The sequence below is a fragment of the Myxine glutinosa genome, chromosome 12 (genome assembly GCF_964187855.1).
Source record: "Myxine glutinosa chromosome 12, kmMyxGlut1.1, whole genome shotgun sequence".
In the NCBI taxonomy this organism is placed as follows: Eukaryota; Metazoa; Chordata; class Myxini; order Myxiniformes; family Myxinidae; genus Myxine; species Myxine glutinosa.
This window is the reverse complement of record NC_136272.1, coordinates 62,310,499-62,337,969: the sequence shown is the minus strand read 5'-3', so window position 1 is coordinate 62,337,969 and position 27,471 is coordinate 62,310,499. Positions and strand designations below refer to the sequence as shown.

General features: G+C 47.2%; 1 protein-coding gene across 3 annotated transcripts in view; it reads left to right on the top strand.

Annotated features, from left to right (window-relative positions):
• The window catches only part of LOC144888538 (uncharacterized), an 80,031-nt gene that overhangs the window by 34,324 nt on the left and 18,236 nt on the right, over nt 1–27,471 (top strand). Inside the window, exon 6 of one of the 3 annotated variants that reach the window (XM_078766879.1) lies at nt 13,630–13,836. The exons of the other annotated variants lie outside the window; for them this stretch is intronic. The gene's annotated coding sequence lies outside the window, so the exon portion shown is untranslated. The remainder of the gene's footprint in view (nt 1–13,629; nt 13,837–27,471) is intronic. 3 annotated transcript variants of the gene reach the window in all.

Sequence of the window (27,471 nt, the reverse complement as noted above, 5' to 3'; positions counted from 1 at the left end):
CCCCCGCTAATTTCGGTCCCCTTGTGTTTTATACCTCTCCCCCCCCACCTCCCACGCCTCCTCCCCCCAAGCCCTCTCCCTCCCACACATCTCCCTGCTCACAAATGTTGTGGTTGCGTGCCTCCCCTTCTCTCCCCATCTTGTCTTCCGCTCCCTCTTTTTGTATAATTTGTTTGTCTGGTTGGTTTGTTTGTGAAATAAATGTTAGCTCTTTCTCGAGCCTCGATTCAGTTTACAAAAAAAAAAAAAAAAAAAAAAAAAACTTTTTTTTTCTTGTATGGTGTATCGGTGCAGTGCATTGCAATGGCATTTTCCTCTTTTCAAAAGTTCTTCTCTTGTTCCCACAAAAGACAGGTCCTGGGTTGTAGTGTAAATAATAGTAGTCTTGTAAATAATGGTCCCCACCGGCTAAATGTTTAGTTTGAGAATAAATCCGTAATTCGGTTAATTGTGGGTGTGAGTCAGTTAGGTAGGACGCAACGCAGCAGGGGGGACATATCTAGTGTTAAAACTGTCGCACTCAGGTTAGTAGGTTAAAAGTAGAGGGTAACCACACCTAAGTGTCACACGAATTTAAAAGATAGTCCTGATTGTTTCGGCTTGGGCCGAGCCTGGAAAAGAGGGGAGGGGGGGGGGGGGGGTGCAGTGTTGTGGTTTTGAGAACCCACTCGTGTAAATATGACATCATTCTTGTAAATATGACATTAAAGGGTTAAAGGTTGCACCCTATAGTTAGGCCACAAGCAACACGTAGGCCACCATAGGACTTCAGTTATTTCATTAGTATGTGTATTAGGTAAGGCCGTGTTTCCAATAGTTGAATCTGCGTTGTGTCAATCAAATAAGAAGTAGGCCCATTCCGTTCATTTTGAAAGCCTCCCTCTCCAAGCAACGCCATTACGCGCCCTCCAGTCTGTCCATGGCCCTCCCAATTTGTTACGTGCCTTTGTTAGCAGCGTTCGCTGCCTTGAGCTGGAGCTCGCTCAAACGCCGCCATAAGCCACGAGGTTAGGCCCAAGAAAGGGGGCGGAACGACAGGAAGAAGGTGTGGCCACGTCAACTCACCATCAGGGCGAGGCCGTTAAGCGATGCCCAGCCAACCAGGGCTGAGGTAGGATCGCCGACAGGCGTGGCTTTGGGGTTCGCGGGGTATATATATATATATATTATTTTTTTTTGGGGATCCTGAATCGAGGCTCGTGAAAGAGCTGACATTTACTTCACAAACAAATCAACCAGAAAAACAAATTGCTGAGGGCATGATCGCTTTGTGAGTTATAAAAGAGAATGCAAAGCCCTTTTGCAGGTATGCACAGAGGACTTGCCAGTGAGCACATTTACCAAGAGGACTGCGCGTAGGACTGTCGTGATTGCAAGGACCGACGTATGAGATATACGGCGCGCTTGATGAGAACTTACTTACTGATGGGAGAGAGCGCATTTGACTTACTGGGAGAATGTGCGTTGCATTGAAATGACTCGTGCAGTGGCGCTGATGAAAGGAGGACCTTATCAAAGGAGTACATTGGAGAGGGGGCGTTTGGCACCTTTGTATAGTGCACATATTACGTACGCAGCGTACCAGCTTCCCCCTGTTATATAAATTGTCCGGTCACGTTCCACCTACGCGCGGAGCTGCCTGCCGGGTTTCGCCCGCTGGACCGGAGCCTGGACTGGAGCTGACTGGAGCCTGGACGCGCCGGTGACCGTCCACCATCTACAATCCCCGTGTGAGTGTGTATGTTTGTCCGGGGTATTAAGAATAAGACTGTCTAAGGCTGCCCTGTGTTCTGCTTCTTCCTCATCCTATCCTGTACATTCTTTCTTTTCCTCTTCTCCTTCTTGTAAATAATTAATAAACCAACTTTGTTATTCCTATTTTCTGGTTTCTTCTTGGCTGATCGCATCCATCTTTTCTCTCATTGGGTAAACGTGGCACGATTAGGAACCGCTCAGAATCGGGTTTAGCCATTTGTTTATAGCTCGGATCGCGGATTGCTATCCGCTCGGCATTTTCCATCATATCCGTGGTTCGAGCGGGAGTTATTCCCTCGTTTCCGGCCGGCGTGAGTAATTAGGTGGTAGTGAACTCTTAGGCCTAACAAACCCTACCTCACGCCGCGCCGGGAAGGACGTTGTAACTTCCAGGGCTCGGGTCGGCCAGATAAAAAGACCAGGAGATTAACCCCCCCTTGATAAGGGGAGAGCCGACGTCCGAGATCCGTAACAATATATACATATACACATATACACACACACACACACACACACACACACACACACACACACACACACACACACACACACACACACCGGTGTGGTAAGCCGAAGAGTGAATGGATTAGTCTTGATTCGTTAGGTCACACAACGTAGGCTTTATTCAGCGAGAACAGTACAGCCTATAACAACACAGAAGCATAACTAAGTCTGTCGCTTAGTACAACAAGCATAATAAGTGTCGTGCGACTCCGATTAACACCAGAAGGTCGCGGATGGACCGAAATTGATTTAATGGAGGCGATAACCAAACACGGATTCGGCTGTACGTCGAGCGGGAGGATTGAGGAAAATGGAAGCTGTGCAAGTGCTTAACTGCGGTCACTCCGATCCTGTCGAGGCAATTAACTCAAGCGGGCACAGGTTTGAATGGGAAAGGAAAATAATACAAGGGTTTATTGAACCGGAATGCAGGAACAGGAAAACGCGGTAATAAACTAATAAAGAAGCCTGAATTGGGACGTCCCCACACACAGATATCAGAAACGAGACACAGGAATATCAGTCAAAGGAAAAGAACACGTTCTGTAAAATGTAATGGGGATTGGCCTTATCTGTCCCTCGTCTTGTCTTGGTATCGTCCACCATGCGGCTCCAAGCTCCGCTCGTGCTCGCGCGCACCAGGCCTTGCTCCAAATTCCAAAGCACCCACGAGGTCCCACAGCAGGAAAAGCACCTCGCGTCCAACGCAGGCTAGCGGCTCCAAGCGAGGTCAATCTTCACACACGATCGTCCTGCCACGTCCCAGTCAGCTCTCCCGAAGCAAACGTGCAAGAAGCAAGTGAACTCCACTCGGGCTATGACTCAACTCAACTCGGGCTGCGCAAGACGAAGCGCCGGATGTCCAAAAAGGCTCGCTGCACAAACAAGAGCATGAACTGCAAGAGACTCAAGAGCTGCAAGAGAGAAACCCGTGCTGCGTAGGACGAAGAAGAGAAGAGCGACGAGAAGACAGAGGCGTTCGGCGCTCCCTTAAATAACCTTGCCGGTGACGTCAGCCTTGACGCGCTACCAACCAGCGACTTCCACCGAACCTTCCAGCTTCGCGCCTCTCGCACTCGTTGGCTGGAGGTTCGCGCCCAGCGCGCCGACCAATTACAGGACCGTAGCGTGGCGATAGCTCGTAGCATGTAGCGTGGTGATAGCACGTAGCATGTAGCGTGGTGATAGCACGTGGCACTCGATGTGGCTAGGCCTGTCGGAGGTGTAATTGGCGGTGGCCATCATTGGCGGTGCCCCAGCCTGGTTTCTCTGCCTATTCCTTCCGAAGTCACTGTCAGGGAAGGGAGTCATTTATTGTTGCACGAAGGAGATCCTAACTAAGTGTTTCAATGGGTGCAGTGCCAAAAGGGACAATGGTTTGATGACCAGGTGAGACACACAGGGGCACTACTCTTTAATCCCTAACTCTATTTATCACACGAACATCCTGGTATGTCCACAGGTATACATCTTACCCGACAAATCGCCGAAACATGAAACTTATTACAAGGTAGATTCCTTACCGCGACAGACGAAGCACGTTACCCACATAGATCTATCTGGCTCTACATATCACTACCCTACTGACATAACAATACTAATAATATTACTACACACGTAAGCATAACAATCCTACATTAATAATTAACCGAGAACATAACAATTATTAGTCTGACCGTAATTATCATCCATCCACACGGGCCCACGTAGCATCCATCTTGAATATTGCAATGCACTACTGGTAATCGCAAGACCCGGCTATATATATAACCTATGACGCTGATGTTGTTGTTGTTGTTTAACTATGGGGGAGGGGAAAAGATCCAGGCTCTCGGGCTTACAGTATGGAGGAGGATTTGGAATGACAATCTATAACATTCTTCCCCTCTCAAAATAATAAGCGAGTAAACCCCTACAGATTCAGGCGAACAGGTGGTTTTCTGTCTCACCCTGATCTGCGCAGTGGAGGAGCATTAGGAACCTCCTTCGGAGAGCTTCCGACATCTAAGAAGCTGGTAGTATCTTCATTACCACTCATGAGCTGATCGTGTGACAGATCCCCCGGGGTTGCATCTGTGTCCAGTCCAGGAGGTTTTTGAACAGGAGGATCTAAGCCACCAGAGTTTTGGACCTTACCACATGGTGCCAGGTCATGCAGAGCCACAGTTGTCTCTTTACCGCCAGGGTAGCGCACATGGGCATACTGAGGGTTAGCCTCAAGCAGTTCCACCTCCTCAATGACAGGGTCATACTTCGATTGTCTCACGTGACGTTTCAAGAGAACAGGTCCAGGTGAGGATAGCCATGTCGGAATTGAGCAGCCACTTGTCGTTGGTAATTGAATAAACGCTCGTGTGGAGTAGCATTTGTAGCAGTCGAGAGCAGAGAACGTATAGAATGCAAGGCGTCTGCCAGAACGTTCTCCCATTGAGGAGTTGGTAGCCCTCGTGATTTGAGAGCCAGAGTAATAGTCTTCCAAATCACACCATTGTAACGTTCACACTGGCCGTTCCCTCCAGGATTATACGGGGTAGTGCGACTGGTCGAGACGCCACAGTCGTATAGGAAGTGCTTCAATTCTGACGACATAAAGGAACTGCCCCTGTCAGAATGCTATATTTGGTACTAGCAGAAGTACCCGGCATTGCCGGGCGGGGGGCGGGGAGGGAAGGGGGAAGAGGAGGGGAGGGGAACGGGGGGAGGGGAGGAGAGGGGGGGAGGGGAGAAGAGGGGGAGGGGGAGAGGGGAGAAGAGGGGGGGATGGGAGTGGGAGGGGGAGTGGGGGAGGGGGAGAGCAGGGGGAGGGGGGAGGGGGATAAGGAGGGGGATTGGGAGGGGGGAGGGGGGAGTCAAGTCGGAAGTCAAGTCGGAAGTCATTGTCGTCAATTGAATGTCGCATTTATTTTTTATTCCCTGTCAAATGTCATTGGTACCGCATTCCGAACCCGGAAGTCGGAAGTCATTGTCGTCAAATAAATGTTTCACTCTCTGTTACATGCCGTTGGTCCCATGTCAATCGGATGAAGTTGAAAAATTAACATTACGAAGTTTCTCTGGGACGTACTGAAATCCGAATATGAAGTTGAAAAATTAACGTTCCGAAATACGCTGATGACGTCATAATTTTAAAACTCGAAGTTTTTTTTAATTTTAAGGTGTGCTGTAGTTGCTCTGAGACGTGCTGATTCCGAATATGCCGTTGGTTTTGCTCTGCGATGAGTAGTTCTCGAATTATAAGGGGACAAACAAACAAACAAACAAACATACTTTACTGCTTTATATAGATAGATGCCTGCTTATGTACAAAGAGTTGACTAAGACATTTAATCACGGTGCAAGTTGTCATGTCGGGACAAGGAAAAGTGAATGGGAAGCGAGAAAACTCATCTATCACAGTAAGCAAGTAGCAGTTAGCGGTAGATGATGGTAAGGGCCCCTTGAAATCCATAATGAGCCTTTCGAATGGTTGCGTAGCTTTTATCAAATGTGACTGTTGCGGTTGGTAGAATCTTGGTTTGCACTCGGCACACACTGGACAGGAGGCCGTTATCTTCTTCACTTCCTCGACAGAGAAGGGAAGATTCCAGGTTCTTACGAAATGTACTGTTATGTCGGTAGGGTAGAGCAATATCTAGAGTCAGGTAGATCTGAATAGGTAACATGCTTCGTCTGCCGTGATAGGGAATCTACCTGTAACAAGCGTTACGCCTCGGTCCCCCATCGGTGAAGTGATGTGAGTTGACAAAGTGGAAGACGCAAGGCAGCCATCTTGGATTTTGACGTGGCGACCCAATTTTCAATAGCGTTCTCCCTTATGCATAGATACACCCACATACCAGATTAGAAGTTTGTACTTCATCTATTTTTCAAGATATTCCGCTCACAATGTTCAGACATACATGGTGGTGGCCATCTTGGATTTTGACGTGGCGACCTAATTTTCAATAGGGTTCTTCCATATGCCTAGTTGCATCCACACACCAAATTAGAATTCGGTCCTTCACGAACGCACGGACGGACGGATGCACACACGGACTGAGGGGAAAACCATAGTCCCCCTTTCGCTCCGCGGTGCGACGGGGGCCAATAATAGCCGGCGACGCCGGTGTTGTGAATGAATGCGTACGTATTATGTTGAAAAACCAGATGTTGCTGGATCCTTTGATAATTCCAAGCCTTGACGCACCAAATCACTCAATGGAGGCCGCCATCTTCCGGATGCGGAAGTATGCATAAAAAAGTGAGAAAAAGTTCAAGAGGAGTTTGTTTCACCCGTCTTTTTTTGATTCACAATCTCATGCACCTCTAATTTGTAATTAAAATACTTTAAGACCAACCTCGTTCCCAGGGCCCGCACGGGCCCTGGTTATCTTCAGAAAATCTTCACCAAACACCGGAACCAATGAGATTCGAGCATTTGAAAAAATATTTCAAAAAAGCTTATTACCGTCAAAACGGCGTCAAATATTCTAAAATTGACGAAGAATTATTTTTTAGAAATCTCGCGGCCGTAGGGGATAGTTTTTCATGGCCGGAAATATCCGAAGTTGAGACGGAATTCACCAAATTAATGAAGAAGGAAATTTTATAAATTTTAATGTCATCCAGAATGCAAATGGTGTCATTTTGAACTAGGTACGGTACCTACTACACCTACCTACTACCAACTACCTAACCTACTGATGCCATAGTGATGGGTAAAATCGTGGCAAGAGGCTTTGGCTTCGACGGCTCATTGCGGCTTTGCAGTCGGGTACTAGTAATACTTCATACGTAAGCATAACAATCTTACATTAATAATTAACCGAGAACATAACGATTATTAGTCCTACCGTAATTATCATCCATCCACAGGGGCCCACGGAACATCCATCTTGAATATCGCAATGCACTACGGGTAATCGCAAGACCCGGATATACATAGATATATTACTAGATGCCGCATGGCCTATCAGCGCTTGTTGTCATGATACGTCGGAAGCGCCGCCATCTTGCGGAGGTACAACCAGCATGTGTGATCATTGGATCCAAGGGTAAAAAATTGATTCCTAGACCGTAGCTCGGTTAATAATGAACGGATCTGTACAATTAATACCTCATTTTAATGCTGAGGAAAATTTCTATTTAATAAGAGCAAAGTTTTTCATAGGAGGAAAGTTGGGGGTACTGTAAAAAGCAGACCGGCCAGAATAAGCGGACCATCCAGAATCGCAGACCACCCTCACAGCAGGAGCAGACTAGACACTGAATAAACATTCTCTGTGACTCACACACAGGAAACTCACAGGAAATTAATTAAGATTAGATGTACATATAACATGATGTTAAATATGGACGAACCAAATAATACTTTTTTAAAAGGCTATCAATTAAGCTCAATCAATTAATCCCTACCTCAAACAATTGTTGTGTTTAAATGCATGTACATGTATAACATTTATATCTGTTTATAAGATATTGTACTGTAACCTCTTCAGCTTTTGTTTGAAATAAAAAAATCTATCTATCTATCTATCAATTAAATAACTATTATATTAATGTATTTGTTATAAATGGAAAAGTCCATAACTCATCTATCTATAATTCCACTAATCTCTGTGTGTCTGTGACCGCTGTTTCTCGACAACCACGGGTCCGATATACTTGAAACTTGCCAGATATACTGCTGGGGACCTGAGGATGTGCCTTTTCAAGGTTTCATATTAATCGGACAAGTAGTTACCGAGCTATGTCCAAAAAACGATTCGACCAATCAGAGAGCAGCGAGCTACCGAGCTATGGCGATTTAGCCGTTCGCCGTTCGCTTTGGCTTTGCGAATGGACCAAACCATTTCATGTAAATAGAGGGGGGGGGGGGGGGGTTCTACCGTACTCGCAAGCCGTTCGCTTTGGCTTTGCGAATGGACCAAACCATTTCATGTAAATAGAGGGGGGGGGATATAATTTTAGATATATATATAGTACGGGCATGCCCTAGTTATTATAATGACATAAAAAGTTATTTAGCATGTTTAGAGGTCAGGTTTGGTTCAAAGTGGATGGCCACAAATATGCACTAGTGTTAAGATATTTCTTCACCAGCCTAACCTGAAAAAATATTTTTCATACTTTTCAATTACTTTACATTTATAAAATGAAGAAATGAAAGATTTGCATGAGTTATCTTGGTAATAATGGCCATATAATACCAAGGGCAATTCACAAATCTGGCATCATGTATTCACACCGAGTTTAATTGAGAATTAATGGATTAATAGTTGAAGATATATTTTTTAATAGCCACATGGATTTTATAAGGGTAAAACAGGAGTGAGGATTGTTGATGGTCATTTAATATATCTTGGTATAGTTTTACCATTAACTGGTAGGTATAAGAAATCTGCGTTTGGGTTTTAGGATTTCATGGGCAATTTATGACTTACATTTGGTCATTTTATGCGTGCCCCAAATTTATACAAGTTTTAATGAAGTATTTAACTAACCCGATAATTATAAGATTTCACCAAGGATAAAATGGTGAACATGACAGATCTATATACTATTGAGATATATTATCACTGCTAATTATGCCAAAATCAGGCTTGAGGTCCTATTTTATCCTATGCCACAGATGGAATTCAAAATTGTAACTTTAATAAGTGCTGTATAATTATATTATATATATATATCTATATATATATATATATATATATATATATATATATATAATATATATATATATATATAATAATAATAATAATAATTCATTTATTTTGTATAGCGCTTTTCCAGAAGCCCAAAGGCGCTTTGACAGAGTGGAAAACATAATGCATAACAATACATGAAAACAACAATTGCAAAAAGACAAGAATCAAGAGGGAAATATTTAAAGCAAAAGGAGGGAGAAGGAGAAGAGATAGTCAGGGGTTAAATGCTGTGGGTTGAATGTTGAATGCAGTGTTGAACAGGTGGGTCTTTAGTGACGTTTTGAATGTGGTGAGTGAGGAGGAGTCTCTGATGGTGTGAGGTAGTGAGTTCCAGAGGGTGGGAGCAGCGATGGAGAAGGCCCTGTCCCCCCAGGATCTGAATTTGGTCCGGATGGAGGGGGTCAGGAGGTTGGTACCAGCAGAGCGGAGGTTGCGGGTGGGAGTGTGTCTGGAGAGGAGGTCAGCCAGGTAGGATGGGGCCAGGTTATGGAGGGCTTTGTATGTCAAGAGGAGGATTTTGTACTGGATTCTCTGGGGGATGGGGAGCCAGTGAAGCTTGTAAAGGACAGGGGTGATGTGGTCACAGGTCCGGGAATGGGTGAGTAGACGGGCAGTGGAGTTCTGAATGTATTGGAGTTTATTGGTGATTTTTGAGGGTGAACCATAGAGGAGGCTATTGCAGTAGTCCAGACGGGAGGTGATGAAGGCGTGGATGAGGGTTTCTGCAGCCGTGGAGGAGAGGGATGAGCGGAGACGGGCAATGTTTTTCAGGTGAAAGAAGGCTGACTTTGTGATCTGTTTAGTGTATTTGTCGAAGGAAAGGGTTTGGTCAATGATGACGCCAAGATTCCGGATGTGAGGGGAGGTGGATACTGGGATACCGTCGATGTTGAGGGCAAAGTTATGGGTGGATTTTGTGAGCGTTTTTGGGCCAATGATGATTATTTCAGATTTATCACAGTTAAGCTTGAGGAAGTTGATTTGAAGCCAGGATTTTATTTCAGTGATGCAGTTTGTCAGGATAGAGTGGGTGTCGGTGGAGACGGACTTGGTGGAGATGAAAAGCTGGATGTCATCGGCGAAGCAGTGGAATTGGAGACCATGACGGCGGATTAAGTGACCGAGGGGGGACAGGTAGAGGATGAAGAGGAGGGGGCCAAGAACTGAATCTTGGGGGACACCTTGGGGGAGGGGAGCAGTGGGGGATTTGCAGTTATTGATGGAGATGAACTGGCGTCTGTCAGAGAGGTATGATTTAATCCAAGAGAGGGCAGTGCCGGTAACGTTAAAGGTGGATTCAAGTCGGGTGAGGAGGATGGTGTGATCGATGGTGTCAAAGGCAGCGCTGAGGTCGAGGAGGACGAGAATGTTGAGGTTGCCAGCGTCAGAGGAGAGGAGAAGGTCGTTGGTGATCTTGAGGAGAGCAGTTTCAGTACTGTGGTTGGAGCGGAATCGGGATTGGAATGTTTCATACAGGTTATATATATATATATATATATATATATATATATATATATATATATATATATATATATATATATATATATATATATATATTGTTACGGACCGTGGATAGGATGTTGTTTTGCCGAGCGGATGGCGCCGCGGCCCTAACAGTTACCCCGACTAACCCGATTCCTGGACGTTGGCCAAAATCGCGCCACAGATATTCAATAGGGAAAAGTCAAAGGCGACACGGATGTGAAGAAGAAGAAGAAGACAAAAAGGTTTGAAATGCTACTAAATTTATTCCTACTATTTACACAATCAAAGAAACCAAGGAGAAGGAAGGATAATAAAACTGAGGAAATGGGAAAATGTGATTTTTCAAAATGGAAATGAAAAAAAAAAAATCCACCAAACAGCGATGACTCCATCTACATCTCACTGTCTGATAATATGGACCAACTTCTATCTACCCATCCCAACTCTCTCTTCCTCATATGTGGTGATTTCAATTGTCACCATGCCAGTTGGCTGGGTGTGGGTACCTCTCTCACCAGCCATGGCTCTTCAGCAAAGGACTTCTGCGACTCACTGGGACTGACACAATCTGTCAATTTCCCGACCCGGATCTCAGTCAGCGGAGCATCTTCTCTTCTGGATTTGGTTATGACAAACTTCCCTGAAAATGTCTGCTGCTCTTCTTCTGCTCCAATCGGCTCATCTGATCATGTGCTTGTCAAAGTGGACATCTCTCTGACCATTCTCAGAGAGCCTCCTCAGCGTCGACGAGTCTGGCATTTCACTCAGGCCAACTGGCGCGGTCTTCAAGCAGCCATAAATCATCTGGACTGGTCTCCCATCTCTACTGCCTCTGACATCAACTCATCCTGGGAATTCTTTCAAAGTAAATTGCTCTCTCTCATGCACAGATTTATACCATCTCGTCTTCAGTTGTCATACCCTTCCTCCCATCCATGGTACACGGAATCTTGTGGTGAGGCTGTTGCCCTGAAACAACTTGCTTTCGTCTCCTGGAAAGCAAATCCAACGGAAGGAAATCTCATTTCCTTTCACAAAGCCCGAAACAAGTGTGTGTCCACCCTCAGGAGAGCCAGGAAACAATATCTCAACATTCTCAAGACCAAACTCTCTTATCTGTCTCCCTCTTCCAAATCCTGGTGGCGTCTGGTCAAATCTGTTTCTGGTGTTTGTTCCCCCTCCATCCCCTCCCTCACCTCAAACGGCTTAACGGCTGACTCCGCACGTGAAAAAGCTGAATGCCTCAACTCTGTGTTTGCCTCTAAATCTTGTGTCCCAAACCCATCCCTCTCTGTACCCACCGTACCCAGTCGTACCCAGCTGCTCCTGGACTCTGTGTCCTTTCCTCCTGACAAGGTGGAAAAGTTTCTGTCAACCCTCGACTCTGATTCTGCAACTGGTCCTGACGGCATCAGCCCACGGGTCCTAAAATCATGTTCTTCTGCTCTTTCACTCCCTCTTTCTGTTCTCTTCACCCTCTCTTTTGCTCAAGGTCATCTGCCATCTGCTTGGAAATGAGCCAACATCACCGGTTTGCACAAAAAAGGTGCAAAAACAGATCCCAGCAACTACAGACCAATCAGCTTTCTCCCAATTATCAGCAAAGTCATGGAATCCATCATTGCTTCAGATATTAAATCTTTCCTCTTCTCCAATGGCTTGATCTCTGATCATCAATTTGGTTTCAGACCTGGTCACTCTACTCTGGACATGCTGCTTCTGCTTTCTCAACAATGGATGGAGGTCCTCAACGCCAAACAGGAAATTAGAGCTGTCTCCCTTGACATTTCACGTGCCTTCAATACGGTCTGGCACCCTGCTCTGCTCACCAAACTCTCCTCCTTTGGTATCCATGGAAATCTCCACGCATGGCTGGCGGACTTCCTCTCTGGTCGTAGTCAACGTGTGGCCCTGAATGGGTTTCTCTCATCTCCTCTTCCTGTTCAGGCTGGAGTTCCCCAACGTAGTGTTCTGGGCCCTGTGCTTTTTCTGGTCTTCATCAATGATCTCTCTGACTCTCTTGAAAATCCTCTCTATCTCTTTGCTGACGACTCTACTCTCTGTCGCTCCATTCCTCATCCCTCAGATCGGCAGTCTGCAGCCTCCTCACTCTCTGCAGACCTGGACAAAATCACAGACTGGTCAAACAAGTGGAACATGTCTTTCAATCCTGACAAATCTCACACTCTTACAATGTCTCTCCGAAAGGACCGACTGGACAACCCTCCCATCTACTTTCTCAACAATCCTCTCCAAGAAGTTCTGTCGCTCAAGCTTTTGGGTCTCACTATCTGCCATGATCTTTCTTGGGAAAACCACATTTCCAAGCTGGCCTCCAAAGCCAGTCGCCGACTGGGCATCCTCCGTCGTGCGAAGTCCTTCCTTGGCACACCTGAGCTCCTCACCACATACAAGGCTTTCATCCGCAGCTCAATGGAATACTGTTCCCCCCTCTGGGATGGTGCTCCTGCCTCACACCTTGCTCGGCTTCACGCTGTTGAGGCCAAAGCTTTCACAATCATTGGAATCTCCTGCGATGTAGTCAACACCGAGGGCCTTTCACTCACTCACCGCAGGCAGGTTGGTGGTCTTTCTGTCTTCTACCGCCTCCTCTCCGGCCTTGCTCCCCCAGCTCTCTCTGTGCTCTGTCCCCCCAATATTCCTTCAGGTCGCACAAGATCTGCCTGCAACCCTCTTATGGTTAAACTGCCAAAGTCTAGGCTCTCTGCTCACCTTCACTCTTTCATTCCCCTTTTCTCCCGCCTCTGGAACAAACTCCCCCACTCCCTTCAATCCCACTCCTCCCTCCAGGTCTTTAAAACAGCTGTTCACCACCATCTCTTATCTTCCCCCATCGAAAACCTTGATCTTTTCTTCCCCCGGTAATTCACCCCAGAGTCCTTGCAGTGTTCATATGTTTTATTCCTCTCCCACCTCCCCCCAAGTCCTCCCGATGTCCCTGCTCTCAAATGTTGTGTTTGTGTCCTTCCCCCTGTCTCCCCATCTTGTCTGCCCCTCCCCTTGTTTTTTGTGTTTTGTGTGTCGGTTTGTCTTTTTTGTGTGATTAATGTTAGCTCTTTCACGAGCCTCGATCTTGTATACAAAAAAAATAAAAAAAATAAAATAAATTTACTGAAGAAATCAGAGACACAGTGAAAATACTAGCTTATCTAACAGGCTTAACTTATTCCCTGGACAGAACAAACAAAGACGGACTCACACGGGGAATTGCAGAGTGGATTGGCTGGAAGGAGGTGGGTGGCTGGAGGGGGAGGAAGGCACGGAGCTGGCTGGAGCTTGATCCCGCACGGGACGTCGGGCTGGACCTCGACGGACGCCGATACCACCGATCCTGTCGTGTGCGCGGGATCACGGGTCGGAGCTGCTTGGTGGAGCCGAAGCGCTGGTGGGGGGTCTGGCGTGACGGGTTCTCTCCTCTCTCTTTCTTAGTCCAACCCAGTCCAACAACTTCCTCTCTTGCTTAGTCCAACAACAACTTCCAGGCTTTTCGGTGTTCCGATCTCCTCCCTCCTCGACTCTCTCTGGGGGCCTCTGCCTCGGGTTATATAAGCCCCACCCTTGACCCTTTTGCGAACCTCCCCCAAACGTTCTCTCTCCGCCCTCTAAAGCCAACCCCTCATTCTGGGTTGGTCGGCAAGGGCTGGTTCACTCCTCCCCTCTATGACGAGGTGGAGACACGCCCTTCTTCCCCGACCTTGCCTCGTGGCGAATGGTGGTTTTGGGGGCGATTCGAGCTAGCCCCAGCCAAAGGGCAGCAATGGCGAATGAAGAAAACCGCCCAAAATGCAGTTGGCAATTGCAGCAAAGTGGACGGCAGATGAAATGCAGCAAAGTGGCTAAACCTGGCACTTGGAAGATGCCATGTCGGAGGGATCTACTTTATTTAATGCAGTGCAATGGAGTGTCAAATTAATGGAAGACAAATCCTTAGCCTAATACACATAATAAGGATATAACTACTGAACATGGATATATGGTGTCCTTCGTGTATGCTTTATGGAATTAACTACGGGAACACCCTTTGACCTTTATACAACACTGGAGTAAGGAGGGCGATATTTTTACAACTATTTACACAACAACAACAACAAAAAAAAAACATTCTCATATCCACAACAATATATATATATATATTGTTACGGCCCGCGGATAAGGATGTTGGTTTGCCGAGCGGATGGCACCGCGGCCTAACAGTTACCCCGACTAACCCGATTCCCGAACGTTGGCCGGATCGCGCCACAGATATTCAATATGGAAAAGACAAAAGCGACACGGATGTGAAGAAGAAGAAGACGAAAAAAAAAGGTTGAAAATACCACTAAATTTATTCCTATTATGTACACGCTCAAAGTAACCAAGGAAGAAGGAAAGATAATAAAATAATTTACAGAAGATTTTTGACACAGTGCAACCTAGCTTATACAAACTTAATTAAATACCCAGGACAGAACAAACAAAACAAACTCACGTACACAAGAGGATGGAAAGGCAGGAGGCGGATGGCTGGAGGGAGAGGAAGGTCCAAGGGGGTCCTGCAGCACGATCGGCGCGTTTAGCAGCCGCCGTTCCTTCGCGGCCCTGCTCAAAACCGCTGTCCAGGCCCCAAGCGGCTGTTGAGTGTTATTGCTGCTGTGGCCGCCGCTGCTGCTGCTGCTGTGGACGTCGCGTGCTTTGTCAGGACTACAACAGGCTTTGTGCTTCCCTGGATGATGATCTCCTTAATGTTCTCTATGTTCTTTTGCTCACATGCCAGCCTCGGACTCTGTTCGGGAAAGCACCAGCTCAGGAACAAACATCGGTCCACTTGATCAGCCGTTGCTGTGTACAAAGCTTCCTTGGGTGATCTCAATGTACTCTCGCAGTTGGTTCTCTTACAGTTGGTTCTCTCTGGATGGTCTTTTTACACAACTCAGCAACTACTCCACTCTACAACGTCCTTGCGCGCGCGCTTTTATAGCGCCTCCGGCGATCAAGCCGCCGGCCTTCAGGACACGCCCATCGTTGTGCTCACCTCGGCCCTGGTTGGTCGCGCGACCCTCTGGCTCCGCCCTTGATGACGACGGGCGGGCACGGCCGTCTTCCCCGACCCGAGCACATGTTCAATGGTGGTTTTGGAGGGGATGTAACTCGCAATCGAGGCTTGGCAATGATGAAAGGCAATGAAAGTTTTGGGAGTGGGAATGGGGAATGAAAGGAATCTACTCTATTTCACTTGGTGCAATGGAGTGTCATCTTAATGGGAGACAAGGCCTTACCCTAATACACATAATAAAGATATAACTATCAACCAGGGGGAAATCTATGATTGGCTAACGTGTATGCTTTATGGAATTAACTACGGGAACGCCCTTTGACCTTTATACAACACTGGAGGCAGGAGGGTCCAGACTTAAGCAATAATTCACAACAATTTACTACAATACAACACAATAAAAAAAATACAATCCTCATATCCGCAACACTGCACCCTCCTCCTCTTAGGCACGTCCCGGGCCTATAACTTTAACTTAGTGTGACACGTAGGTGTAGTTCCCTCTACTTTTAACCTGACCCTGAGTGCGACAGTTTTAAAACATAAATAAATATGTCCCGCTGCTCCATTGCACCCTACCTGACAGACTCACGCCCACAGCTAACTGAATTGCGGAATGGTCTTCAAACTATACATTGACGGTGGGGAGCATTATTTACAGTGACGCTATTTTATTTACAAAACGCAACCCAGGACCTGTGATTGTTCTTTCTGGGGGGGAGACAGTCTGCTCTGCATCGACGCACCATGAAAGCACCCAAAATGCACCAACACACCCTCAAGCACCAATCGGTGCACAGTCATCATTGTTCATGAATAAAATAAATCCACAACCCCTAACCCTGCAGGTGGTCTCTTGCTCTTCGGCTCCCTCTGCTGGCTATTATTATTTCTTCCTGATGTTGTCATCTTCTTTGCTGGCGGCCAATTTGTATCAAAATAAAATGCACCCAACGTGTCCATTTCTTTTTATTTATGGCCCACAGGGGCCGACTATGTATGGTTCACCTCTGGGGCATCGGTGCCCTGTGGCCAAGGTCCGCCAGCAAGATTTCGGGCCCTCATGGCCGGTTCCAGCAGAGGGGCCATGCCCCAACCCATGGGGTCCATCAGTGGTGCTCAGCCACAGACATGTGGTCCATAATGTGGTGCATCGATGCAGACAGCTGGTTCTGGGAGTTCCGGGCGCACAATGTCGGACTCATGCACGCTCCCCTCGGCGCCCAGTGGCGCACAGGTCCTCATGTGGGAGACAAAAGGGGGGGACAGACAGATGAGCGAGGGGTAAGGTCACAAGGGTACACATCAATAAGGCAATGCAAGGTGAAGTGTGTACGGAGAGCGAAGTGAGAAAGCTCGTCCCTACCGTACGTCACCCCCCCTGTCACCTACACTACCCTTGCCCTTACCCCATATGTACAAAATCTACCCATTACAAATTCGTCGCTACTGTCACGTCTTCCCCATCTTTCTTCTATTCCAAATTCGTCACCACAATCCCTCTAGCCAAAATTTGCCATCACCCAATTCATCATCAATCCTCATAAGGAGGAAGAGATGGAACATCAAGCACAATGTCACACCCACGTCATGATGCGTCTCACAATCCAAAACATCTGCATCAAAAATAATAAAACAACCTGGCATGGTGTGGAGGTACGTCACCACAGGTGAGTGGATGCAGATGGTGCGAGGAGATCTTCATCCTAACTACTTTCTAAATGACTTTAATACACTTTACACTACCCGGGGTCTTTCCCTGCCAATCCATTGGCCATCTTACACTATGGGTTCTAAAAACCAATTGCCATTGACCAAACTGTGGTGCTTCTCAATTTGGGGTCTCACTCCCCCGATTCAACTCCCTGTGCCCTTGCACAATTTCAGGATTGGGGCGTGTAGCTCTCCCAGCAGGTCTACCCACCTGCACACCTCCACCACTGCAGTTGCCACCCGAGCTTACCTAGCTCCTCACCCTAACCTATCTAATTGGGGAAGGCCCCTCCTGGCTCTGTCACCCCTCGGTGCCCTCTGGCACTGGGCTACCCGGGTCCGTCCTCCGGATCCTCGGGCCCCATCCACAACAACTCTACCGGCTCCCAGAGCCCACCTGCGGCCTCACCTGGCCGACATCCTCACAGTGGTGGAGTGCCCAAACCAACTACACACACTAACAGGCTACACGCCCAGCCATTTCCACAACACTAATGCACCCATCCAAATACCATTCTTTCACCCGCACCACAGATGCCAATATCCAACCACAATTTACCTGTACCCTCTACCTAACACTTACACTACCCGCCCCGGGTATTCGTGATGGGGGGTCCATCCTTCCCCCATTCACACCTTCGCACCATCCACTCCACTCCATAGTTTCCACCATACTCACTCCACGACCATCCATTCCAATACTCCAGATATTCCACACTACCATTTATTCCACACTACCATTCTCCATACACCTGCAGTTGCACACCTGTGCAATCTTACCTGGTGCCACCTGCACCCTCCTTCCTTCCTGGACCATTTGGTCAGCACAATACTCATCACCATCACTCACTCAAACACTGCTCCATACACCTGTTCAGTTGCACACCTGTGCAATCACACCTGTTCACCATACACACGGCATCATCTAATCTACCTGTTGCCCTGCTAACTTAGTGCTCCCCGTCTTCCCTTTAAACTAAGCACATACCACGTCATTATCATCCAAACTAATCTACCTGCGTCCCCACTACCGGTATCATTGTCAATACCTATTCTTAACGTTACCTATTGTCATCTTCTCTAGATCCCTATCATTATATCCTAACCCTCCCGGGCTAGTTTTCACTGCCATAAACCCCATAACTAGTGCTCCTTTGCCCCCGCTGTGAGGGATGACAGAGTTGCCATCCCACCACATCGGGTATCTTCCACTACCAATTTTGCTCACCAAATTCCAACCAATCAAAAATTTTCCAATTACTGACAATTCTATTCACTTTTCTAAATTTCGGATCAAAAACACTATCAGTATCATCATCATCATCACAGTCCGCTCACTAGTGCCTGTCGGTGCGCCAATTCACTTCTACAGCCCGGCTTCGCACGGCCGAGCAATGAATGTGGGTTGCTTGGTGCCGGCGGCTGGATACGTCCCGCATTCGGTGCAGGGACGGGGGCTTACCCGGGCCAAGATCCCACGCACCATCTCGGCACAGAGCCCTCCAATGGTCCGATCTCGTCCTGCCGGAACGCCTCAACAAAAGGGGGTCGCCATGACGACCCTTCCTATCGGGCTGCCCGCTCCGCCTAGTGGAGCACGGATGTGGCCGTTCAAAGCGCGGCCCGGCGTGGATTGCGTACGGCGATTCTTTCGAAACCGTCGTGGTTTGGATCCCCGCTGGTCCTCGCGGCACGCGAAGCTGCCCGGCGCGCACCCAGGGCCCGATTCGGCTATAAGTCGCTCTAACCGCTAACCCGGTTACCGTCGATGCTTCACCTGCATGCTCACACGCATACGCTACCCCTTTCACCCTCACCGAGCTCGGTGCTCCAGCGCCGCCCGTACACCCCGCGTACTTCGCTATTGCACTCGTTCTTTCGCTCACAGACTTGGTCACACACCTGACCACCGCACACCTTTGCACACACTCGTCGTTCGCACACCTCACCAACACCTCTTCGCGCCCCCTTCTCGGTCACCTCTGTGACAATCACAGGTGTGCTCCCACTTGCACACCCAACCACGTGCCTCACGACCAATTCCAGTGTGCACTCCCACACACGCTCTACCATTCCAGGTGTGCATCCTTCCATTCCAGGTGTACATCCTCTCTCACCTGCCACAACCAACTCACGCTCCGTGTCACTCTTACCACTTTCACCACCACTCTTGACAGCGCACTCACCCTTACTCTCGACAGCGCACTCTTTCCTCATGCACCTGTCCGTTACACACCTTTCTCGCGCATCCTCTTGCGCACACTCTCCCGTTACTTCCTCCGTAACACTCACCACAGGTGTACATTCTTCCTTACTTTTGACAGCGCACTCTTTCCTCATGCACCTGTCCGTTACACACCTTTCTCGCGCATCCTCTTGCGCACACTCTCCCGTTACTTCCTCCGTAACACGCACCACAGGTGTACACTTTCTTGTTACATCCTCTGTAACACTCCTCACTACGCGCTTCCATGTGCCCCTTCGCACACGCGCTACGACCGACTCACTCTCGACAGCACACACACTCCTCGGCGCGCACTTTTTCCTCACACACCCCATGGTCGGACATTCTCGCACACCTCTTCCTTCGCACACTGTACCTGTCGCACACTTCACCAACGGCCTCTCAAGAACACCCGGATCCAAATCAACCCCCAAGTCGACTGAAGCTCCCCTCACATCATATACATTTCCACGTATTTCGCCACTCACCTTGGCACCTCGTCTCCGCACCTCCTTCGCCACCTGCAAACTCTTTATCTGGTTAGCAAGCACAACATCATGATTTGAACACAGACCTTGCACATACTCCATCACTTCCTCCCTTATCTCCTTTTTAGTTTCCCTCCGTCTCTTCTTAATTTCACTCACCCCTTCTTCCACCTCCTTTAACTTTTGCTTCACCTCTTTTATTTCCCGGTGCGTCTCCTCAATTTCGTCCTCTAACGCCACCTTGACCGTCTCTATGTGCGTCCTCACCTCCCGGTCCTTCGTCTGCATTACTTCTGTCACCTCATCCAACCTCGTTGTCAGTCCCTCACGTACCATCTGACATTGCCTCTGTGTCGCTATTAAGTCATTTTTAATGTCGTTTTGTGTCGCTTTTAACCCTCCTAGTACCGCAGTGTTCCTTTGAACCTGCTCCACTAACTCCGTTTGTCCCACCGTCAGCTGTTCCACCTCCTCCGTCAGGTCCTCTATGCCCCCTTGTAACTTTGCCGTCCCATTTCTCACCTCTTTTTCCATACGCTTCTCGCTTCGCTTTACCTCCTCGCGTACCCCCGAGACCTCCTTGCTTACACCTCGTCGTATCTCCTCCTTCATCTCCTCCCTCTCTTTTGTAGATGCCTCCCTCATCTGTCCCAATTCATCCCTCTGAGCATTCAATTTGGTTTCTACCCCGATTTTCACCTCCTCTATCTGGTTCCCCATTCGTTTGATTTCCCGGGCGGATTGCTCCCCTACTTCCCGCAATTTGCCTTCCATCCTGTTTTCTAACCCCCTTAACCCATCTTTCACCCCCTCTATCTGATTCTCCTGGGCAGCCATTCTATTTTCCACTCCCGTTAACCCATGTTTCACCCCTTCTATCCCATTGTCTAACCCCTCAAATTTCTTGTCTAACCCCTCAAATTTCTTGTCTAACCCCTCAAATTTCTTGTCTAACCCCCCGATTTGATTTCCTAGTCGCTCCCCCATTCTGTTTTCCATTTTCTCACTATCAGCCCTCCTTCTGTCTTCCATTTCTTCACCCGACTTAACCATAAGGGCCCTCATTTCAGCCAGAAATAATTGCATGTCTTCCACCGTTGGTACAAAGGGCGCGGCTCTATTTGGTGCCGCTGTAACCACGTGCGCGAGAGCGCAATTTTGCGCGCCTGAAACCTCCTCAACCACCTCCTCATTGCCCTTTTTCTCCTCCTCCCTTTCCTCCACATACATTTCCCCGAGGTCCTGGGTCGATTCCACCCCGTCTATCTCTCCCACCGGCATCCCGTCGCCTTGACCAGCCATGGTGCGATTTCAAAATTCGGGTTTTGTAAAACAAATCAAATTTCGGCAGCTCGTAATTTTGAGCGCGTTAAGCGCGCTTCGGGTCCGACCCCGCTCCCGACACCAATTGTTACTGCCAATAGTACAATTGGTGTTCCAAAATTTGGGCTAAATAAATTTAGTCCCTGGTCCGAATCCGACACTCCTGACACCAATTGTTACGGCCCGCGGATAAGGATGTTGGTTTGCCGAGCGGATGGCACCGCGGCCTAACAGTTACCCCGACTAATCCGATTCCCGAACGTTGGCCGGATCGCGCCACAGATATTCAATATGGAAAAGACAAAAGCGACACGGATGTGAAGAAGAAGAAGACGAAAAAAAAAAGGTTGAAAATACCACTAAATTTATTCCTATTATGTAAACGCTCAAAGTAACCAAGGAAGAAGGAAAGATAATAAAATAATTTACAGAAGATTTTAGACACAGTGCAACCTAGCTTATACAAACTTAATTAAATACCCAGGACAGAACAAACAAAACAAACTCACGTACACAAGAGGATGGAAAGGCAGGAGGCGGATGGCTGGAGGGAGAGGAAGGTCCAAGGGGGTCCTGCAGCACGATCGGCACGTTTAGCAGCCGCCGTTCCTTCGCGGCCCTGCTCAAAACCGCCGTCCAGGCCCCAAGCGGCTGTTGAGTGTTGTTGCTGCTGTGGCCGCCGCTGCTGCTGCTGCTGTGGACGTCGCGTGCTTTGCCAGGACTACAACAGGCTTTGTGCGTCCCTGGATGATGATCTCCTTAATGTTCTCTATGTTCTTTTGCTCACATGCCAGCCTCAGACTCTGTTCGGAAAAGCACCAGCTCAGGAACAAACATCGGTCCACTTGATCAGCCGTTGCTGTGTACAAAGCTTCCTTGGGTGATCTCAATGTACTCTCGCAGTTGGTTCTCTTACAGTTGGTTCTCTCTGGATGATCTTTTTACACAACTCAGCAACTACTCCACTCTACAACGTCCTTGCACGTGCGCTTTTATAGCGCCTCCGGCCATCAAGCCGCCGGCCTTCAGGACACGCCCATCGGTGTGCTCACCTCGGCCCTGGTTGGTCGCGCGACCCTCTGGCTCCGCCCTTGATGACGACGGGCGGGCACGCCCGTCTTCCCCGACCCGAGCACATGTTCAATGGTGGTTTTGGAGGGGATGTAACTGGCAATCGAGGCTTGGCAATGATGAAAGGCAATGAAAGTTTTGGGAGTGGGAATGGGGAATGAAAGGAATCTACTCTATTTCACTTGGTGCAATGGAGTGTCATCTTAATGGGAGACAAGGCCTTACCCTAATACACATAATAAAGATATAACTATCAACCAGGGGGAAATCTATGATTGGCTAACGTGTATGCTTTATGGAATTAACTACGGGAACGCCCTTTGACCTTTATACAACACTGGAGGCAGGAGGGTCCAGACTTAAGCAATAATTCACAACAATTTACTACAATACAACACAATAAAAAAAATACAATCCTCATATCCGCAACAATATATATATACTAGCGGGGTCACCCGTGGGAATCCCACGGGCATGGATGTGTGTGACATTTCGACATATTGAGTTATATGCTGCACATTCATTTTTACAAAATGGTTACTGGCAAGTCATCAGATCCAGAAATGGTGTGAATTTAGTTATTTCACATAATATGTGACCCCTCACTCCTCTCCACCTGACACTCTCCTGTCTCCACCTGACACTCTCCTGTCTCCACCTGACACTCTCCTCTCTCCACCTAGCACTCCTCTCCTCTCCAAACCCTCACATCCCTCTCCTTTCCAATCCCTCACCTCTCCAATCCCTCACACTCCTCTCTGCAATCCTTCACACGCCTCTGCAATCGCGCCTCACACTCCTCTCCAATCGCGCCTCACACTCCTCTCCAATCGCGCCTCACACTCCTCTCCAATCGTGCCTCACACTCCTCTCCAATCGTGCCTCACACTCCCCTCCAATCACTCCTCTCCAATCGTGCCTCACACTCCTCTCCAATCACGCCTCACACTCCTCTCCAATCGTGCCTCACACTCCTCTCCAATCGCGCCTCACACTCCTCTCCAATCGCGCCTCACTCGCCTCTCCAATCGGCTTTCCCCGTCTCGTTTCTCTCCTTTTTCTCCCGTCTCGTTCTTTTTCTTGCTCCAAATCGGCCCGTCGGAATCGGAAATCGGCCCGTCTCGCCCGTCGGCCCGTCGGAATCGGAAATCGGCCCGTCTTGCTTTTGTGCTTGTGCGTAAATAAATTGTGTTCATGACACCATTTCTGGTGTTGGGCTAGCGGCTAGGGTGCCGGCTTAGGATCCTGGGTTCGAATCTCGGTCGATCGCCGAATTAATGCCAGGGGGGTTGACTCAGCCTGTCATCCTTCCGAGGTCGGCTAATTGAGTACCAGTTCACTGGTAATTCCCTGTTTGTCGTTGAAGGCGGCAAAAAGGGTTGGCGTCAGGAAGGGCATCCGGCCGTAAAACATTGCTTCAAAAAGGGGACAAAAAAACAACAACTACCACGGTCCCCGAAAAGGCCAACCCCCGCTTTGCGGGGAAAAATGGCCTCTAAACGGTGGTTTTTACACCATTTCTGGATCTGATGACTTGCCAGTAACCATTTTGTAAAAATGAATGTGCAGCATCTAACTCAATATGTCGAAATGTCACACACATCCATGCCCGTGGGATTCCCACGGGTGACCCCGCAAGTTTGCATTGACGTTCGTCGATGGACTCGTTCGCCCGTCTCATTCGTTTTCTTGCTGCATCCTTTTCAAGTCTGCGTTCTTCATCGATCGTCTCATTCATTTTGGAAATAGAAGTTTCCACGCAGCGCATGAATTGTCACGATCCTCAAGAGGAATTTGTCTCGTAATCATCAATCAAATGATAAATGGCAAGTAAATTATATTGTGGAAAATTAAAGATTTCAAATAAACCTATTTAAAGTGTATTCGCACATAACTAATTTTAAAAAACGAAGAAATATCTCGGTAATTTCCTGAAACATATTTTACTTCCGGCTAATAATGTTGAATTAAATAAAAACGAAGAAATATATGTCGGCATCATTGTTGACGTTTTTGTGACGACTGTCATCAAACGAAAAAGTAATATATCTTAACGGAAAAGCAAAAGCGAATTTTTAATATATATCGACACGTTGCCGTCGGTGTCATGTTGGGCGGTGTATGATACACCATGACGCGATTTTTAAAAATATATCTCTGCATTTTCCCGCGTGTGTGGAATGTTCTCAATTATTGCTGACACCGAGTCCAAAACCATCGATAAAAATGAAATCATATGGTGAGTTAGATTGGAGATAAAGGCGTGAGAGAGACTCAATGGCCTTGAAGTTGAAGTTACAGGCGTTTGAGAATTCATTTCGTTCTATAAACGGCAACTTTCATTGGATTTCCTTCCCGTTTTTTTTCAACCGAGTCGAAAACTATGTTAGCGACTGTGAAAAATGAAATGATATATCGAATTTTTAATATGTATCGACACGTTGCCGTCGTGTCATGTTAGGCGGTGTATGATACACCATGACGCGATTTTAAAAAATATATCTGCATTTTCCCGCGTGTGTGGAATGTTCTCAATTATTGCTGACACCGACTCTAAAACCATCGATAAAAATGAAATCATATGGTGAGTTAGATTGGAGATAAAGGCGTGAGAGAGACTCAATGGCCTTGAAGTTACAGGCATTTGAGAATTCATTTCGTTCTATAAACGGCAACTTTCATCGGATTTTCTTCTCGTTTTTTTTCAACCGAGTCTAAAACTATGTTAGCGACTGTGAAAAATGAAATGATATATCGAATTTAAAATAGATATCGACACATTGCCGTCGGTGTCATGTTGGGCGGTGTATGATACACCATGACGCGATTTTAAAAAATATATCTCTGCATTTTCCCGCGTGTGTGGAATGTTTGTGGAAAATTAAAGATTTCAAATAAACCTATTTAAAGTGTATGCGCACATAACTAATAAAAAAAACGAAGAAATATCTCTCGGTAATTTCCTGAAACATATTTTACTTCCGGCTAATATGTTGAATGAAATAAAAACGAAGAAATATATGTCGGCATCATTGTTGACGTTTTTGTGACGACTATCATCAAACGAAATAGTAATATATCATAACGGAAAAGCAAAAGCGAATTTTTAATATATATCGACACATTGCCGGCGGTGTCATGTTGGGCGGTGTATGATACACCATGACGCGATTTTAAAAAATATATCTCTGCATTTTCCCGCGTGTGTGGATTGTTCTCAATTATTGCTGACACCGAGTCTAAAAGTAAAACCATCGATAAAAATGAAATCATATGGTGAGTTAGATTGGAGATAAAGGCGTGAGAGAGACTCAATGGCCTTGAAGTTACAGGCCTTTGAGAATTCATTTCGTTCTATAAACGGCAACTTTCATCGGATTTTCTTCCCGTTTTTTTTCAACCGAGTCTAAAACTATGTTAGCGACTGTGAAAAATGAAATGATTTATCGAATTTGATTTGAAATAAAACTGGGGGAGAGCAAGACACCACGGGCCTACAAAACAGGACTCAAAGCTATGCGAGTTAATAAAATGGTGGATATTTGTTTATAGCCACTCCCAGAATGGGTGGAGCTATGGGTGGAGCTACTCTGCAAACCGAGTAAGCCACACCCCGGACAGACACCCAACAGACAGACAGACAGAATCATCTACGGCTATTATAATATATATATATATATATATATATATATATATATATATATATATATATATATATATATATATATATATATATATATACACACACACACACACACACACACACACACACACACACACACACACACACACACACACACACACACACACACAGTGGGGAGAACAAGTATTTGATACACTGCCGATTTTGCAGGTTTTCCCACTTACAAAGCACGTAAAGGTCTGTAATTTTTATCATAGGTACACTTCAACTGTGGAAGACGGAATCTAAAACAAAAATCCTGAAAATCACATTGTATGATTTTTAAGTAATTAATTTGCATTTTATTGCATGAAATAAGTATTTGATACATCAGAAAAACAGAACTTAATATTTGGTACAGAAACCTTTGTTTGCAATTACAGAGATCAGACGTTTCCTGTAGTTCTTAACCAGGTTTGCACACACTGCAGCAGGGATTTTGGCCCACTCCTCCATACAGATCTTCACCAGATCCTTCAGGTTTCGGGGCTGTCGCTGCGCAACACAGACTTTCAGCTCCCTCCAAAGATTTTCTATTGGGTTCAGGTCTGGAGACTGGCTAGGCCACTCCAGGACCTTGAGATGCTTCGTACGGAGCCACTCCTTAGTTGCCCTGGCTGTGTGTTTCGGGTCGTTGTCATGCTGGAAGACCCAGCCACACCCCATCTTCAATGCTCTTATTGAGGGAAGGAGATTGTTGGCCAAGATCTCGCGATACATGGCCCCATCCATCCTCCCCTCAATACGGTGCAGTCGTCCTGTCCCCTTTGCAGAAAAGCATCCCCAAAGAATGATGTTTCCACCTCCATGCTTCACGGTTGGGATGGTGTTCTTGGGGTTGTACTCATCCTTCTTCTTCCTCCAAACACGGCGAGTGGAGTTTAAACCAAAAAGCTCTATTTTGGTCTCATCAGACCACATGACCTTCTCCCATTCCTCCTGTGGATCATCCAGATGGTCATTGGCAAACTTCAGACGGGCCTGGACATGCGCTGGCTTGAGCAGAGGGACCTTGCGTGCGCTGCAGGATTTTAATCCATGACGGCGTAGTGTGTTACTTATGGTTTTCTTTGATACTAAGTCCCAGCTCTCTTCAGGTCATTGACCAGGTCCTGTCGTGTAGTTCTGGGCTGATCCCTCACCTTTCTCATGATCATTGAGGCTCCACGAGGTGAGATCTTGCATGGAGCCCCAGACCGAGGGAGATTGACTGTCATCTTGAACTTCTTCCATTTTCTAATAATTGCGCCAACAGTTGTTGCCTTCTCACCAAGCTGCTTGCCTATTGTCCTGTAGCCCATCCCAGCCTTGTGCAAGTCTACAAATTTGTCCCTGATGTCCTTAGACAGCTCTCTGGTCTTGCCCATTGTGGAGAGGTTGGAGTCTGATTGAGTGTGGACAGGTCTGGAGACGGCTTTGGGGTCGGTCTTTGCGGTCTTTGTGGTCGGAGACGGTCTGGAGACGTCTTTTATGCAGATAACGAGTTC